Below are 12,627 nucleotides of genomic sequence, written 5' to 3'. Positions count from 1 at the left end.
TGGAGAGGGAGAGAAGAGGTGAGCTGGGGAAGGGGAGAAGCAGCTGAGAAAGGAAGAGACTCCATAGGAGGAAAGGGGCGAGTGGGGCCGGTGATAGCGACTCACCCCACTTGTTCCCGAGAGGAGTGGGAAAAGAGAGGACGGCCCTGGAACCCTGAAGCAGGGAGAAGAAGGGAGGGGCTGGAGGAAGGCGAGGAGCCGTGGTGGGAGCTAAGGGAAAGACGCCAAACAGGAGCAGCCCCACCCAGACTTCCCACGAGGGAAAGAGTCAGAAACCCAGGAGAGGAGTATTGTCCTTCCCGCTCACGCACCCTGTAAAGAAGAACCCTCGAGCTAAAGACGCCCTGGAAGGAAGGGAGGAGTCCTTATTGAGCCAGTGAAGCAACTAGGCTGTGCTACCACCATTTGTTTTGAGTCTTTATTTCCTGCTACCCTCACCAGTGAAGTAACTGTGAGGTCGGCTTGGTAATTGTGTAACCACAGAGGGGGAATAAACACAGACTGTGAGCTTGAATATTGGATTTCTTGAGTGTTTATAACTTATTTTGGTGGCATTCATGGAGCCAGTCCCAGGGGCGGCGCCTAGGGGCGGAGTAGTCCCGCCCACAGTAAGCTTTATGTTCTTTTAATTTATATGTTGCTCTTTGTTCCAAAAGATGGTAATATATGTCTGTTAGTTACAAATGGACCAAAAGGAGTGGCTTTCAGCCACTTTTAGGGTGTGGTGTGCAGATAACACACACCCACGAAGCAGCCAGAAGTCATTATCAGGCTGTCTAAGGCAGCCCAAAGCAGTCAGCAAAAGGAGTGGCAAAAACGCTCCTTCTGGCGGCACATTCGGGACTGCAGGGACAGCCCACTTTGGGAACAGGCCATCCAGTCACTGCAGTCCCAGGCTGATCAGGGCCTCATTACCCTTTATCTGCTTCACTTCTATGACATCTTTCTATAGAACCCTTCATCATATTTAAAAATCTTTTGTATGACCAGAAACTCCACTTTCTCAAGACCAGGGCCAGGGCACAGTAGGACCATAATCATAGTGGATGCTATTCAGCTTGCCCTGGGAAAGCTTATGTCTTCTTCCATTCTGGAAGTGTGAGACAATGCTATAAACACTCAAGAACCAACTTAGACATTATATACGTATCAGAAAAAAACAAAACTCTGACAAATGACACAGTTCAATCAATAGTTTACTTCTTATTTATTTACTTGTTGAATTTATATTCTGCTTTCTTTCAGTGAGTTCAATAGTCCTCCAATGCTTGGCTCCTCAACAACCTCCCTTTATCTTCAAACCCTGTGAGGTGGGTAAGGTTGAGAAAAAGTGGTTGGTTCGAGTTCTGCCACAGTATTTCATGACTCATAAGTAGAGCCTACAACATCCATGCCTCTCTCCAGCACTATACACACTACACCACACAAGTAAGGTCATATTCACTAGCATGTTACCATTTTAAAATGGTCTGGACTTTAATTAAGAATCAGTAAACATAAAATCAAATTTAATTCTTGTCTAATGTAGCCCTCTTTATCTGCAGCATTGGTACCATAAAATAACCATCTTTTAAAAAAAATAATGTGCATTTTGACAGTATTGTCACAAGAATATCTAACTTAACTTTCCAGGTGTTTTAATAATTTCCAAAATTAATTTTTCCTCCTACAGGACTTGTATTTAGGCAACAGAACAATCAAGGTATTAGAACAGTAACCCAGTCATCTTCTAGGCAATGTGCAGAGCTGTGGGGTATGCAGTGATGCATTAGCTCTTCCATCATAGAACTATACCAAGAAGCTCTTATCATTATTATTATTTGCTTTCTAAAATGCAAGGGAATAGGATGAAGAAATAATTAACCACTTCCTTAAACAGTAGATCCAAATCCTTACAAATATTTTCTTCACACAAACATCTTCCTTTCAGTATTATGAATAATGCAAAATACATCTTGTAGCATAATCCTTATTACATTTCTTAGGCCCTCAGATGTATACGTGCACCAGCTACAGTATGTTGAGAGCTGGGATATTTCATTAGTTACCAGAAAATGAATAAGCTGGTAACCATACTGAGGCAAGAAAGGTGAGAAACTACTCTTAAATCCACACATTGCTAAATTCCTATGGAACTCTACAAACACAGGCATTCTCCTGAATGGTACTGGAATTCCCTCTGATTACTTTCAACCCCAATTTGAAGACTACAGAAAGCTATCCCTCCTCCTCAACCTTGCTATTCCCAAGCAGCCTGTTTTCTTTGGGGGTTTTCCCCACTTTTTTCCATTTTCTTTCTCTTCTCTTTCCTCGTCCTCCTTCTTCACTAAATCACATTTCCATAACTTCAGAATTATGTTACACATAAAAATTAAAATATTTTTTTAAAAAATGCTGTATAGGAAATAGGGCAGGAAGGAGGACTTAAGGTGGTATGCAGAAAAGAGAACACGGCACTGTTGATAGTACAAAAAAAAACCTTGCCACACCCTTGAAGAGTTGTTGTTGTTGTGTGTCTCCAAGTCATTTTTTGGCTTATGGCATCCCTAAGGTAAACCTATCATAGGGTTTTCTAGGCAGGTTTCTTCAGATGGGGTTTGCCATTTCCATCTCTTGAGCCTCACAGAGTGTGACTTGCCCAAAGTCAATCAGTTTGTTTTCATGCTTCAGCAGGGAAACGAACCCTCATCCCCATAGTCCAACATCGAAACCACACTGGGACCACTTATGGCACAAAAGCCCCAGTCATGCTGTTGAAGAGATGAGAGATAATAAGTGCCTCAAAAACATTGTTTCTATTCTCTTTAAATAATATGGTTGTGGCAAGACCAAGGTGAGACTGATACTTCTGTGGTAAAATCCTACAACTGGAATACTAACTATAGCTATTGACAGCATTCCATGGCTTGACTTTCAAGTCAAAGATGTCAAAATAGCCTATTTTTCAAATTCTCTTGCAATCAAGCAACTTTAATTTCACCTTCGACTTCACATTAATTTTACCTGTTTGTTAAAATTAGTGCAGTGTTGAAATTTTCTTCTATGCCAGTGACCATTCTCATCAATTTGATCAAAAATAAATTCCTTTCAGAATGAATTTCAGAGAACATTTCAGAAAAATTCTCACGCTTGAGGTTCTCATTCTTACCTTTCTTAACAGGCAGCCAAGAAGTGTGTAAAAATGTCCTATCTTTCATTGTATGATCATCCATGGGAAACTTCTCAGATCCTCACACTTAAGTTAGAACCCAGGTGAAGATGTTTGAAGGACATTCCTCTCTTTTTCAAATCAGTAAGTGTGAGCAGCCAGTGAAGCTGCCTAGTGATGAATAGTTACCTAATAGAAATTAAAAATAATTGCTGCACCCTTGGACACCTTGGCGTATTACAACAAGTTCAAGAATATCATAGGCATTTATCAGACGGGGTCTTTGCAGCTCAGATCCGGGGCATCTGCGGATCGGGCAATTCGCATTCACATGATAACGAGAATGTATTTTCATACCTGGTTGCTTTTCTGTTGCCCTTCCAAACTGACAGGGAATCGAATCGAAGGAAGTCACATGATGCGGATTCAGGCAAAGCGGAGTGAGTGAAAATTGTATTTCCACACCGGTACATACCATGGGGGATTCAACTATTCAAATTGGGACCCTTGCGCATGCCCAGTGGGGCTCTGAAGGCATCCTGAACCTTTGCACTTCCGGGGTTAAGAAGAGACCCTGGCTCCACTTTCATGGGAATGACAGCTTCCCTTTTATTCCTCCCTTCTATTTCCCCTCCACTTTCACGGGACTGACAGCTTCCCCTTTCTTCTCCCTTCTATTTCCCCTCCACTTTCAAGGGAATGACAGCTATTTCCCGTCCACTTTGACGGGAATGACAGCTTCCCCTTTATTCCTCCCTTCTAGTTTCCCATTCCTGGCAGCTAAATTCAAAGGGTCCTCCGTGTCAGAGTGCCCATCCATTTCATCCACATCTACATCCATCCTCTTGTCATTCTCCTCATCTCTTTCAGCTATATATATCTACATCTATCCTCTTGTCATTCTCCTCATCTATTCCATCTACATCTCTCCTTCCCTTTGTAGCAGTTGCCTTCTCTGAGGTTGCATCCACACTGGGGAGATAATCCAGTTTAACTCCAGTTTAACTGTCCAGGCTCAGTACTATGGAATTCTGGGAGTTCCATCTCTCCCTCCAGCCTCATGTTTCATTTCCTTCACATCTCTAATCTCTGCATCTGCATCTGCATTAGAAAATAATCTATTTCAAAAACATTAATATACATCCTTATAGAGATCTTGTTGAACCTCTGAGACCAAATGCATATGAGGAAGCAGACTTTAGGAAAGCACATGCTGCCAACTTCTTTCTTTGAAATAATAATAATAATAATAATAATAGAATTCAAAGACATATTTTGGAGCACCTAGATGCATCTGAGGAAGTGCTGCAAGAGGCAGCAGTGGAGGGCGAGCAGAGTTTGATTCCTTACATGGGTGTAAAAAAAAAAAACCCCACTGGGCAAGTCACACTGTCTCAGCCTCAGAGGATGGCAAGGGTGAACCCCTCTGAACAATCCGCCCAAGGAAACCTCTTGGGCAAGTCACACTCTCTCAGCCTCAGAGGATGGCAAAATCAAACCCTCTCTGACTAGGGTTGCCATAAGTCTGGAAATGACTTGAGGGCAGACTAGAGTATGTGAGTGTGTGTGTGTATGTGTGTATATCTGTGTGTGTGTGTGTGTGTGTGTGTGTGTGTGTGTGTGTATGAGGGAGGGACGGAGGGCTGGCTGGCCAGACCCCTCTGCTGAAGGTGCAGCAGGGAAGGAGAGGGAAGGAGAGAGAGAGCTCCAATGGAGTGATGATCGCTCCCAAGCCCCGGTTGCCCTGAAAGCGAAAAGGGCCACTGGAAGCAAATGGGGCAAATTGCAGCAGGGCATCATGGGAGATTTGCAACCCGGGGGTCTTGCGATGGTGTTCAGAAGCACAATAAAATTGGAATTCCACACCAGACCAATTTGCAGTGAGTTCGAACCAAGCTCCAATGCGAATCACGTCAATCCACTTATTTAGTGCACTCGTCAAAATGAGGAGCCAGTGTGGATTCAGTTCAGACGTCCCGCGGAAGGGGCTCACATTTAAAGCAACCAGGTATGAAAATACATTCTCATTATCACATGAATGTGAATCGCTCGATCCACAGACACCCCAGATCTGAGCTGCAAAGACCCTGTCTGATAAACACCATAGAAAGGAATTCTGAAGGACCATAAGAATAAGACAGAAAAACAGAAACCTCTTTCCTGAGGTAATAACACTTATGGCAAACTGAATTACATATTTTGGTATTACCAGCCCCGCTTCTTCCATGAGGTGGATATAACTCTTGTACTTCCTGTATAGTATAGTATTCATTATGCTCATTTGTAGCAAAGACTACATTCATTTACAATAAACTATCCACAATGTGACATTGCTGAACCTGAAGGACACGTGAAGTTGAGCTAAAACTTTATAGTAGACACTTTGCTGACAAATATTCTGTACTTTTCTTTGTCTTATTTCTAAAGATTGGAGTGTAACTTATTAAAAAGGAAATATTCACGTACTGTATTTATATCCTGCTTTACTCCCACATGGGATCTAAAGTGGCATACACTGTATTTTAGAACACTATAACTAGTGAGAAATACAAAAATCAAGAAAACACTAATTTAAAACTGTTAAAAATATACTGAAACCTCTACACATTGAGAACCAGCACATCCTGCCAGTTAAAAGCTGAAAGCTGGTTTAAATAAAGAGGGTTTTTCCTGCTGGCACAAAGAGAGCAAGGTGGGGCTAGGAAAACCTCATATGGCAAGAGACTCTGTAGTGTTGGAGCAGCAGATGAGAGGACTCTCTCCTGTGTCCTCAGCACATGCACCTTAGGCATTGGTGAGAATGCCATCCTGCAGTGATTTGAAAACTTAGAGGCTGTGCAGACCGGCAGTAAAGGCTGGTCTGGGTGTGGAGTTGGGGCATGGCATCCACATGACACATGCCCTGGCTCTGCCCCCAGGCTGGCATGATGTTGTGCCCTGCACCACACAGCACACAGCATCACAGCACTTCTGTGCTGCTGCGTCTAGATGACCCAGTGCCAAAGGAGCGCCATAAAGCTTTGGCCCCTGCTGCTATGACGTCCTTTCCAGGATGCAAAATGGAGTTGTTTTGCACCGCAGAAAGGCCAAATCACGGCTGCAGTGTGTGGTTGCTGCAGCCCTGATTTAGCAAAGATGGAGGCAGCTGCAGGCTGCCCCTTCAGTAGTGGTCTGCACGGCACCTTAGTTAGGCTCATATAGTGAGATTCAATCTTTCAGATGGCCTGGATCCAAGTCAGCTAGCCAGTTTACTCATTTCTCTGATCTTCCAACAGATCTTTGCTCATTGTTAACTATTGTGTCATTGGAAATTACATGAAAATTCTCACTGGTTCCTCCAGGTGACCAATTCAGATATTGTACAGTGGAACCTTTGAGAAAAATGTGAAATAAGTTATAAAACTTACCATCCTGGTTACAACATGAGGCAACCACTCAAATCACTCCCTCTTCTCTCTTCCTCATTTTTCTGACTGAATCAGCACACATATCCAAAAATAAGTGACAAGGTCCGATTGAAAAGTCATGAATTACAGCCTTGATTATGGGCAAAAAAAAAAATAAAAATCAATCCTATTATCACTTATTACCATAAAAAATAAATATTTAAATATAACGTCTTAGAAAAATGAGTCCTATCTATGATTATTTTCTAGAGGAAGAAAGGCATTTTGCAGAAACTTCTTCAAATTGTCTCCATTATTTCTTTGTGGCTGCTTCTACAGGGTTCAACCACCACCCAGAAGGACACTGCTTTATACACAATGCACAAAGGAGACTAAGGGCGTTGACAGACAGCCCCAAAGAAGTGGCTTCCCACTGCTCCTTTCAGCACTGGATCGAGGCCTCAGCAGCTGCACACTGTCACCCAATCCGGTGCTTTGCCAGCCATAAAAAGAATAGCAAAATGCTGCTTCTTTTAGGTCCATCAAAAGGCCACCTTTACCTGTGCCAAAGGAGTGTTGTGACACCCCCTGCCATGTGGTTTGGCTCGTGCCATGATGCTGTCATCAGGGCGGAGTCAGGGCATGCAGCATGCAGTCACCCCACACCCCACACCACCCTGATGCCAGCATTTCTAGCTGTTCATTTTGCCCTTAAGCTACTAAATTACTGTTGTGGCCACTTGTCATGGCAGTTGAAAAACCCATAGGAAAAATTGAAATGAAGTCATTCTGCAACCACTGCTAGTAGTGTATCCCACCTCTGAAACAGTTTTGGAGAATTTTCCAACTCCTTATTTCCCTGTCCATAAATAAGGCAGAGAACTTTAGAAGGATATTTGCATACAGCTTTAATTAAAATATCTCAAATTCATAAGTGAGTGAAGCTGAATCATATATAAGGGTTTCATATCTCATCCCAATGATTTCCTTTTCCTCTTTTAAAAAAAACTTAACAAATTTAATATTTTAACCTGTATTGTTAATTTTAGTTACTGCATTATATTGAATTGTGACTATATATTTTATTGTAACATTAGATTGTACAATATTATATTCTTGTTCTTCACTTGTGCAGTACTACAACAATGCCCCCAGATTCTGGTTACATCACATTTGATTTTATTTCTAAATGCTAAGAAGAAACTAACCAACCAAAAATAACCAAGAAACCAAACGAGTTTTGCAAACAGTGTGTACATATTGTCTTAGCCATAGTTGAAATGTTTGGTGTACAAACAATATTCCAACCAAAAACTGGTCCAAAGACGGAGATTTAGGTGCCTTGTAGATTTCTTTTTCAGATAACTCAAAGGATAAAAACAACAAAATATTCTGAGAGGTCTACCTATGTTTGCCTTTTAGATGCAGTCAGTGTTAATCCAAAATGTCTCATGTGGAATTTTGAAAAGAAAAGCAGAAGAGAGAAGCACATTTCTAATGCCCTCCCATTTGTTTTCTGCCTTGATCATTTATATTAGCATAGGTAGAAAAAGTTTCACCAAAATATTTTTGTTCTTGTTTTCATTGGTTTGAATTAAAATTAACCACTTTGGTCTCTGTTTAGTTTTATCTTTCTTCAAGGCTCTTTTTTTTTGGGGTTAAATGTTAAATTCTTGTTCAATACAACTTCCCTAACTCTTCCATTCTTCCCTAACAGCAAAATATGTTACCTTTTTTCTACGGCAAAGACTATGAAATGGTTTTTTAATGCACACAAGTGAATAAACTTAATAGACTTCATCAGCAGTGGCTGTGAAATGAAAAATTGTTCACTTGGGAATTAATTTTTAGATGTTGACTGATGCTGGTTGTGGGTTTGGTTTATGGAGACGAGTCAAGGTACACTCTGGGGAACAGCAGGTCAAGCTTTTTTAAAAAACTGGGTTGACTGACATATTTAGGAAGTGCACTCTTAGCCAACTATAAATATGTTTGGTATTTGCTGAGGTCACAGATTTTAGAGTTAGGTTGCTGTATTAGCATCTGAAGTTTACTGTAGCTCAAAAGGGATTCTTGTTTTAAAGGGCATATTATCATTTCTTCCAGAAAGAAGTAAATGCAATTGTGGATTCCTAAGTAATTTTCATTAACATAACCAGACCTTCAATAACCTTAATTAAAAAAGGGAAACCAACTGGGGCATTTGGAAAGATGCTGTTTAAACAATAGCTACTTCCTCATTGTGCTGTGTCTGGAATTGTGAAAAAGTGGTAATTTTTAGAAGCTGTTAATGAATAAAAAACTATGTAAATAGTCAAACTAAAGACTGAATTCATTTTAAAACAGCAGTAAAACAAACTAAACATATAGTCACACAATGAAGGCTTGCTTTCAACTTTTAATATTTTGTTTATTGTAAAAAAAAATATTGTAAAATTCTGAAGAGGAAAGTTTGTAAATTCTTTCCCCTCAGAATCTTACAATAAACCAACATAAACTTGCAGGGCTGGGGCTGTATTTTCTAATCAATACATTCTCATCAATAAAATGCATTAAACTGCAAGCATAATGCTGGTTACGTTGATGGAATAAGTGAACTGGTTCTTTTTTCTGACAACCAAAATTAGTCTTAGTCATGCATCAATAAAAAACATAAATTAAGGTCATATGTACCCCAAGAAAACAGTTAAAATAACATCTCTTATAAAGGTAATTAAGCAAAGCACCATTTGCAAGAAAAAAGAAATTCCTTTATTGAGAGTTTTCCTTTTCTAATAAAAGAATACACTTGCACACCAGTCACTTGGATCAATAATAGCCCATGATGTTGAATACAACATTCATGAACAATAGTACATGAGGTCTACTGACCCATATTGCTTAAAACATTAAGTGAAATACTTTACTTTCTTATTCAACTTCAGGCCCACTGAATTGAATGGATGCTGGACCCAGGTAAGTCAACATAGGATTGCAGGCTAAAAAACCCGTGTTGGCTGGCATTCTGTTACTTGCTTACACAGGTATACATCCAGTCTAAGCCTGCAAGTCTTTTCATTTGTTTGTTTGTTTGTTTGGTAAGTACCTGAGGACAAACCTCTGCTGACCTGATACAATGACACAATTCCATCTCAACCCCAAGTTTTACCTGCTATAGCCCCAACATGACCTTTTACTGACTGAGAGAGAAGAGGGGGAACAGTATGGGTGCCAATGGAGCAGCCACCTATGGTTCTATAACTGTAAATGCTACTGGGCATCATTTTCAAGGACCTCCAAATGACTAGTGGGGTTTGTGGAGGATGTCTTATCTCCCTACATCAAGTTGTAGCAGTGTTGGCAACTCAGGCAGACTAGGGGGGCACATTAGATCCCCAGGAGACCATGGAAAGCCAACCCCTTCCCCAAACACACACACATTCAAAATCAAAAGATCCAAATGCTCCCAACATCTTCTAGGACAGGCCTGCACAACATGCAGCCCACCAAAGTATTTTGGGTGGCCCATGAGGATTTCATGACTCTTCTGCCACCTGGCTTTCTCCAGGGAAAGAGCGGCAGAGGAGGAAGATGGACGAATGCTCACCCCTCAAAGCTCCTCCACCTCCTTTTCTCCTGGGAAAGAGCCAGGCTGTGGAGGAGGAGGAGGGGTGAATGCTCGCCCCTCTAGGCTTGTCCGTCACTTGGCCTTTTCCCAAGGGGGGTCTGGCAAAGGAGGAGGAGGAGGGAATTAATATTCATTAATAATTAATCAATGAGTAATATAGCTTGTACATTAATTATACCTTTACTTGGAAAGTGAACAACTAAAAACTTATCTGCAGCCCAAAGAAGTTTAACTTATTTTAATTTTGGTCCTTATCTAGTGCCCAGTTGTGCAAGTCTGTTCAAGAGGGTCTGAGGTAGGGGTGGGACAATCATTCATTGCAATTTGGCTAACATACAGAATTTTGTTTTCTTGCCCCATTACATTTTTATTAACGAGCTGAGAAATTTGCCACCTCTTGGGCTAGACATGAGCGTCTTCAGATGGTTCATTTGCAAATGAAGTGATAGACAAAAATGTCAATTTGAAATTTGCTCTGAATGATTTTATGGCCTCACTACTAAGTTGAGTACTTAAGCAGCAGAGGTGCAATTTGCACTCTCTGTTTTATTATTATTTTGTGCTTTTAAGTTATTTCTAGCTTATGGCAGCCTCAGGATAGAGGCTGAAAAGGAGAGAGTATGACTTGGCCAAGGTCACCCAGTGGGTTTCTGACACAGTGGTCTAGCTTGTCTGATGCTTTTAAGGGGCATCTTACACATTCTCTCAGCCTCAAAGGGAGGCACAAGCAAACCCTGTCTGAAAAAAATGTTGCCAAGAAAACCCTGTGAGAAGGTTGCCATAAGTCAGAAAGGACGTAAGGCAAACAACAACAACAAATATGAAGATGAAGAGCCTTCCCTCCAGCCTATCCACCATCATCTGTCCTCAGAGGAAGAGAGGGGTAGGCCAGCTCCATCGGGCCTAGCCCAAAGTAAGAAGAAGAGCCCTTCTTCTGGCTCATCTGCAAGGTCATGGCCCCAGAGGGAGACAAGAAGCAAAGAACTTGATCCCTTCCCCACTACCATTACCTTCTACTTTTGTGTTAGGTCTTAATAGACTGCAAGCCTGAGGGCAGGGAATTGTCTAATAAAAAAAAAAAATGTAAGCTGCTCTCAGCCCCTTTATGGCTGAAGAGCAAGATATAAATACACCAAAACAAACAAACAAACAAGGAAAGCAACAACTATATCTATGAATGAAAGACAGCTTTAGCAGGTCACACCCTCTCTGTCTAAGAAGATGCAGTGGCAAACCATGGATAAAGAATCTGTGGATAGGAAAGGCCCTGTGTAATTGTGGGTATGTGTGAAATACCTTTGTTTGCCATAGAAACTACTAAAAGAAACTCTGCCATGATCGTTCCCTTCTACCATTTCTGTTTCTAAATACATTGGCCCACCACCACCCCAGCAACTGTGTATTTCCCTGGGGAAGAGGATCTGGTGGTAACTTCCTGGATGTCATTTGGATAGTTTAAGCTTGCTTCCCCTTCCCTAATCCCCATGCCTGCCTTTACCTCTAGAATCAAAGAAGGCTGTAAAGTAATTCAAGTAGCAAGTAAGAGCAGTGAAATTGCTCCTTAGGTAAACTGGCAGAACTCCAGATCCAAAGTAAAAAGATTTCATTAAACCAAGAGAGGGAAAGAGAACAGAGAATGCACACAAAGTTTTATAAAGAAAATAAAACACATTTTACATAACACTGTATAACAAAAGGCTACATTTCTGAGCAGTGTGGGAGAGAGTTAATTACCAATGAGGGGGAGGAGACATTGGTTGTGCCAATGATGGAAGAGATACAACTTGACTGAAAGAAGGGAGCAGATGGTCAAGGAGCCCTGACTTGGAGGATTCAGTCTGAGCAATTATAGTCTCCTCTCACAGTGTCCTTAAGGATGGTTTAAATAAATAACCAGATCAATGGATAGACACATGGGTCATAGTGGTGGTGGTGGAATTATCTGTAGAAGTGAGGGGGGGTCTCCTTCCTTAGAAGTAAAGCCCACTCTGAAACATAGTTTTTTGTGGTTTTTTTCGGGCTATGTGGCCATGTTCTAGCAGAGTCTCTTTCTGATGTTTCTCCAGCATCTGTGGCTGGCATCTTCAGAGAATGCTTTGCCTGGAAAAATAGGATGTATATATACTGTGTGAGCCTGGGAATGCAGGCGTGATTTGCATGTGTATTGTTCTGATGGCTGGCCTCAGGCTGGGAGGCTAATGCAAAAGAGAATTAATGTCTGCTAATTGGTTATCAGTTATCTGCTGGGAAAGCCCCTGACTCTGAGTGGTTTCCCATTTGCATTTGCTGAGTCCTTATTTTGCTATTCTTCAGGACTGGTAGCCAAATTTTGTTCACTTTAAGAGTTTCTTCTTTCCGGTTGAAATTATCCAGATGTTTGTGGATCTCAATGGCTTCCCTGTGCATCCTGACATGGTAGTGGTTGGCATGGTCCAGAACTTCAATGTTTTCAAACAGTATTTTATGCCCAGGATGGTTTGTGGCAT

General features: G+C 41.3%; 1 long non-coding RNA gene across 1 annotated transcript in view; it reads right to left on the bottom strand.

The window, feature by feature from the left end:
- Window positions 1–3,190: 3,190 nt before the first annotated feature.
- The window catches only part of LOC121917227, an 11,024-nt gene continuing 1,587 nt past the window's right edge, over window positions 3,191–12,627 (bottom strand). The window contains exons 2-3 of the long non-coding RNA XR_006100987.1: window positions 6,556–6,685; window positions 3,191–3,337 (exon numbers count right to left, since the gene is read on the bottom strand). This is a non-coding gene — a long non-coding RNA (uncharacterized LOC121917227). The remainder of the gene's footprint in view (window positions 3,338–6,555; window positions 6,686–12,627) is intronic.

The sequence above is a fragment of the Sceloporus undulatus genome, unplaced genomic scaffold (assembly GCF_019175285.1).
Source record: "Sceloporus undulatus isolate JIND9_A2432 ecotype Alabama unplaced genomic scaffold, SceUnd_v1.1 scaffold_13, whole genome shotgun sequence".
In the NCBI taxonomy this organism is placed as follows: Eukaryota; Metazoa; Chordata; class Lepidosauria; order Squamata; family Phrynosomatidae; genus Sceloporus; species Sceloporus undulatus.
This window is presented reverse-complemented; position numbering and strand designations above follow the sequence as displayed.